Source organism: Rutilus rutilus, assembly GCF_951802725.1.
Source record: "Rutilus rutilus genome assembly, chromosome: 15".
Taxonomy (NCBI): Eukaryota; Metazoa; Chordata; class Actinopteri; order Cypriniformes; family Leuciscidae; genus Rutilus; species Rutilus rutilus.
Genome location: NC_140220.1, coordinates 11,183,657 through 11,189,667, shown reverse-complemented (window position 1 = coordinate 11,189,667; position 6,011 = coordinate 11,183,657).

Here is a 6,011-nt window from a genome sequence, read left to right as displayed (position 1 = left end):
AATATCACTACCATTCTTTTGTAATATAATTTAAAATGTCATTTTAACTTTATGTATGTGATGGCAAAGCTGAATTTTCAGCATCATTACTCCAGTCTTCAGTGTCACATGATCCTTCAGAAATCATTATAATACTGATTTGGTGCTCAAGAAATCCAGTCAGTTAGTATATAGAGTAGGTAAAGTTAAAGTAATTAGGCTCAAAAAAGTTTTTAAATCAATTTTACGTCATGTCCTTACAGCTGAGCTAATGAGATGAACGAGAATGCTAACAGAAAACTTTCTGCATTGAGAAATGGGTCTCAAAGACCGCCTTGTGCAAAATACTGTAGGTGACATGCATGCAAATGGACATGAGAGGACATATCTTAATAATTAATAGAATCCATAAAGACAGAAACTGTTACATTATGGATGACACTAACGAAATGAGTTTGATAATGGTGAATACTAGGATTCTCATTCATCATTCTGTGTCACCAGAGAAGAAAGATGCTAATTTTGTGCCAGAGAGAAAGATGCTCGATCGTGGGGTAAACATTAGGTTCCCAGTCATAATGCCATGAAGTTTCATAGACAAAGGCTTTAATGAAAAAATCCATATTTCCATGTTTCCATATAAAAATGTACATCAGCATAATATTTATAGCTTCAACATAGCAGGCAGTAAAAAATAGTTTACAATGAAAATATTCAGAGCATTCAAATGCATACCTCTTATAAATTCAGACTTAAAGACATTCCTTTAAATGATCACTTTACTATGGTTTCTATTTTTGGCTGATCGGTTCATTTACCGTTACTCGCTACTTTGAATTGTGACGAAACTCAAATGAAAGTGTTCTTGTGCATGTCACAAACTGAAAACCATATTAATGGAAGACTTATTAATTTAATGCTATGCTCACTTCTACCGCTGTGTGCTCTGTAACACAATAAAACAAAGTCATTGCATCAGAATGGAATCTAAAACGTCATGTTTTTAAGTCTGACACAGGCTATCCACTTCACAGTGAATTAAAAAAAAATTCAAGATACCCAACAAGTGTACAACTGCACAAACAGACATCAATCTTACAGTTCGCTCATTGTTCTTTCTTTCTTCCATTTGATAAGATTGAACATTTGATCTGCATTCTTGCATTAGAGACTTACGCTTTGGGCCTGTTTTCAGGGCTATTCACACTCATTGAACAAAGCACAGAATAATTAAGTAAGAAAGAATGCAGAATCATTGCAGATAGGTTATGTATGCGGCAGTTAATTGAATTATGAGCTGGAGCTGCTGAGAGCAAAGCAGTGAGAAATAAGAAAGGAGAAAATGGGGCTACTTGAACACAAATTTACATTCACACAAGTAAACACAGACTAGGAATTACATAACAGGGGTTTTAGGCCACACAACCATGACATTGTCTCGCCTTAAGCCATTGTAAGCATCACAGTTTCATTACTGATGTGTTGTTCTTTAGAAATGGGTTCGCCTCTATCATCGGATTCAGAATCAAACCGTCCCGTTTACATTACACCAATGGCTTCGCTCCAGTTGCAATGCAAGCAAAAGTAAACTTTGTATGAGCATCACAGTGTTATACACAAGCATAGGAACTAAACCGTCATGCTTTAGAACTAATGTGTTAATAAAAAAGGACATAGAGAGCTTCTTTGCATACATAGTACCTTAACCGTAATTTCCCATATGGTGAAGCAGATGTTGCTCATCTTAGTGCCCTTTTAAAAATGTTCACTCTATACAGCTATTTATCCTAAAAATCTCACTTAGTTTGTGTCTTTGAGACGACCCTAAGGAATCAAATGCAGTATGTTTACTACTACTGTAATTCCATTACACGTCCCTATTTTGTTTCGTAATGGCACATATTTTGGCACATAAATGGATTTGACTAAATGCATTAACTCGTGCTGATTCTGTCAATAGATTTGTATTAAGGATTTACTGCATTGTGTTGTGGATGACATCATTTTTTTTTCTTTAAGAGCTCACATAGAACAGAGATACTAAACGGACAACAATGAACTAAGCCTCGCAGATTACTTTGTTTAAAAACACTGACCTTAAATCATACAGGATATTAGGTAGTCTCATATTGTAATTTACTGTTTAGGTATGAACTAATTGCATTAGACGAACCACTGAAAATCGACAATAACTTTTATGTTGTGCAAGCTGCTTATAAAGATTTACTGCTGGCAATACCACAAATAGTCAAATATATTTAGCTCTTTGAAATAACTCATGAACTTTATGAACCTGTGGGTCTTGGATTGTAAAAGCTAACATTTTAAAAGCTTTGATTTGACATACAATCCACGGCAGTCTAATTCTTGTCTAATTTTGTTTCAACAAAGCTGATGAGCACTTGCATAACAATCACACAGTCTTCAATGAGTGCTTATTAGCTTAAACACAAAAGAAGTAGATGCCGGCAATATTACCAAACATAAAGAACAGAATCTTAAACACAGTTATTCTGCATTGTCAAGTATCATTTTTCCTAATAGGAAGCGCCAATAAGATTACTGACAACAAGTCACTTCTAATTAGCCTTTTTTTGTTTCAAATCTTTTACAACTTGCCATCCCACTTATTATTATTATGGATTTACTGTAGTAGAGTTAATAGAGATACAGCAGTGAACATCTATGAGCTCACTGTAAAAAGAAACTGAAACTGCCTTCTTATTGCTGGCATGAGACATGAATGTTTTGGGCTCATTTTGTGAATTTTGTCACAAATGATGTAGCCTCTCGTAAAATCAAAGTTCTTAACTGTGAAGAGCTTGTTATATCAGGACACCTGCACATTCAACATGGTAAAACTGATGTCCAAGTGATTTGTTTTGTATAGCCTGGCTAGAAACAAACCAGAGATGGGTAAGTGGACAGTATGTGACATATGGCCAGGATCCAAAGTTAACTTCTAGCTACACTTGTACATTTTCTCAATTCATTTGCCAGCCATAAATAATTGAAATTTTATGAAATAATGAATTATCATTATTTTATTGTAAATTTGTTGCAATCAGTGCAGGTTATTGTACAGTCTCGCAGTGAAACATAACTGCTCACAAATGTTTAAATCACATAAAGTTTAATCATTCTTTTTCCCCCTCATTTTTTTTCATTTGGTGACTTGTGAAGTAATGTGAAGAATATTTCATATACAAGTAAAACAATATATATAATGTACATTTGTACAAGTACTTTGTTCTAGTAACTGATCCAAATCATCTAAGCTATTTCTACCTGCATTTGAAAAAGAATATTGATATAGACCCTTTTCCAAGCTTAAGGTCAGAATTGCATTGTGGAAACATTACCCAAATAAAAAAGTCATTTAAAAAGTGTTAATTTTGGACCCTGGCAGAGGCTAAAAGTATGCATCAGAGGGGAAACAACAACATACAGTTTTGCGCTTTTTGTCACATATTGCTCTGACCTGATGCTGGTGTGTGCTAAAAAGCTGTCCGATATCCAGTGTTTTATCATCCCCTTGAATTCACAATATCATCTGAAAGATGTTTGTTCTGTTTCAGAAAGGTCCCACTGTGTATTGCGGTGAGTTTTTTTTTTTTTTTTTTTGTCCTTGGCAATGTAAAATACAGTTGAAATTACACACAACAGAAATGTGACCCTGGACCACAAAACCAGTCACATGGGTAATTTTTTTTGCAATTGAGATTTATACATCACCTGAAAGCCGAATAAATAAGATTTCCATTGATGTATGGTTTGTTAGGATAGGACCATATTTGGCCGAGATACAACTATTTGGAAAATCTGGAATCTGAGGGTGCAAAAAAATCGAAACATTGAGAAAATCGCCTTTAAAGTTCACAAAAATAAATGCTTTATATATTTACGGTAGGAAATGTACTAAATATCTTGGAACGTGATCTTTACTTAATATCCTCATGATCATTTTGACCCATACAATGTATTGTTGGCTATTGCTACAAATATACCCGTGCGACTTGTGACTGGTTTTGTGATCCAGGGTCACAGATTATCTGTATTCTAAATAGCAAATAGCAATGATAAAACGGTGACTAATTAGGACAAACATTTATAATCAAAATAATACTGATATACAGTGTTCTGTGTATGCTCAGTAGGGTCACTTGTGTGAAAGAATATGCATGTTATTGAATTTAAATGTGCTTCTTTGTTTTTAACCTAATAAATCTCCTGACTAAATAATCAGAAGTTGACCTGAAAGTTTTGTAGAGTGAAATTAGCTTTACATATTAGAAAAAGTATCTGTTTTTTTGTTTGTTGTTTGACCTCTGGCATTGCATTTGAAGAAAATAGGGTGCAGCAAATGCGTACCCTGTAATGGAAATGATTAATATATCATTGATATAAGTTTAGCAATGATTCACAGTCTTAGCTCATGAAATCTAAAATAACATGCTTGTTGTCAAAATGATTGGAGCCCAAAAGTGCATATTTGATTTATGGCCCTCAGAATCTGTAGCTGCATGTCTGAAGTCTGTGGTTTCACTGAAAACGGTGGTGACTTTGTGTTGACTTTGATTTGTGGGCCACTTTGAAGTTAAATAAAGCAGATAATAAGAATGTCAACTAAGTGATTTATGGTCTGATCCAAGAACATGCATCACAACAAAAAGAACAATATGCAGATTTTCATCTATAAAGTCTTAACTAGAGATATGACCAGCAGTTTAGTAGATGTAATATACACGCAGTTGGGTTATATAATTGGAACTTAATTAAGTGTCCTGAATTGTCAACAGAGTTATTTGGCGTTTTAATAGCTTTATCAATATATTTAGCAAAGTTCCTACAAACTCTCTATCTATGACTATATATCTTGCATTATAATTAAGATTTCTAATTAACATTCAGTTTTGGCCACCTATAAAGAAATGGATTATGCCGGGAAGCCACACAGTCAGGAGATACGTTGTCACCTGCAAAATTACATTGACGTTTTCATATAGGCTTTATAATTAACAACGAAAGATCAAACATATTGTAGTGTGACAAGAACAGACTTGTGTGAGGATGCAATAACTTTCCGTATGTTATTACTGGCCTACTGAGTTTAGAATTTATTTTGTTTGATTCTTTTTTTGTTCTTTATTGCTTTTTATAATAACATGACTTTTATTTTAAAAAACTGGTTTCACCTCTTATTTCTTTAAAAAATTAGAAAATTTTATACATTTATTTTACAATTCATCATTTTCCCACTGGCTTAAAGCACACCAAAAAATAAAATAAAACCTGTAAAACATACATTTCTGAAGATGGTATCAAGTATGCATTAAAACAAAGAGTCCCCTCCAGAAACTACAGCTCTCAAAAAGTCACGGGGGAAAAATTACACACACAAACCAAATACATGCATACATACAATACATGCATACACAGTCATTTTGGGAAGTATATGATTTTTCATAATTTTCATTATGCATCTCTTGCCTTCCTATATTTAATTGTCATGCCCCCTTCCAACACAAATGACAAAATATGGGGATGCCATCGATATTAGACACTAAGTACATAGAAGTTTCATTGACTAGTGTTTATGAAACCTGCTGGGTTTGGAATGTTGCATCTAACACGGTGGCCATCAACTTGAGTGTCCAATACCTGTGACAGTTAAACAGTCAATGAAAACATAGGATCATCACTGTACATTAAGCGTTTTGTGGTGACATTTCTAATGTTCTGTAGCAAACTTTTTGGTCCATTTATCTCAACCTCTCAATTAAACTTGAAACCTTCCCCGACGAGAGGCCTTCTGCCTTTGGAATGACTCCACAATGAATCCAGTTGTTTGACTGGATCAGTAAGGCTCTGGCTACCACATACATGTTGCACAGTTTGATGATTATGAAATGTGTACAATAAACACAGCAGGGCTAAAGCTAGCTGAATTTTAACATCGTTTTTTTGGGTTAAACTCCAAATTTTTTGGCAGGCAGTCTATCTTGAGGCGTACATTGCAATGACTGACCTAC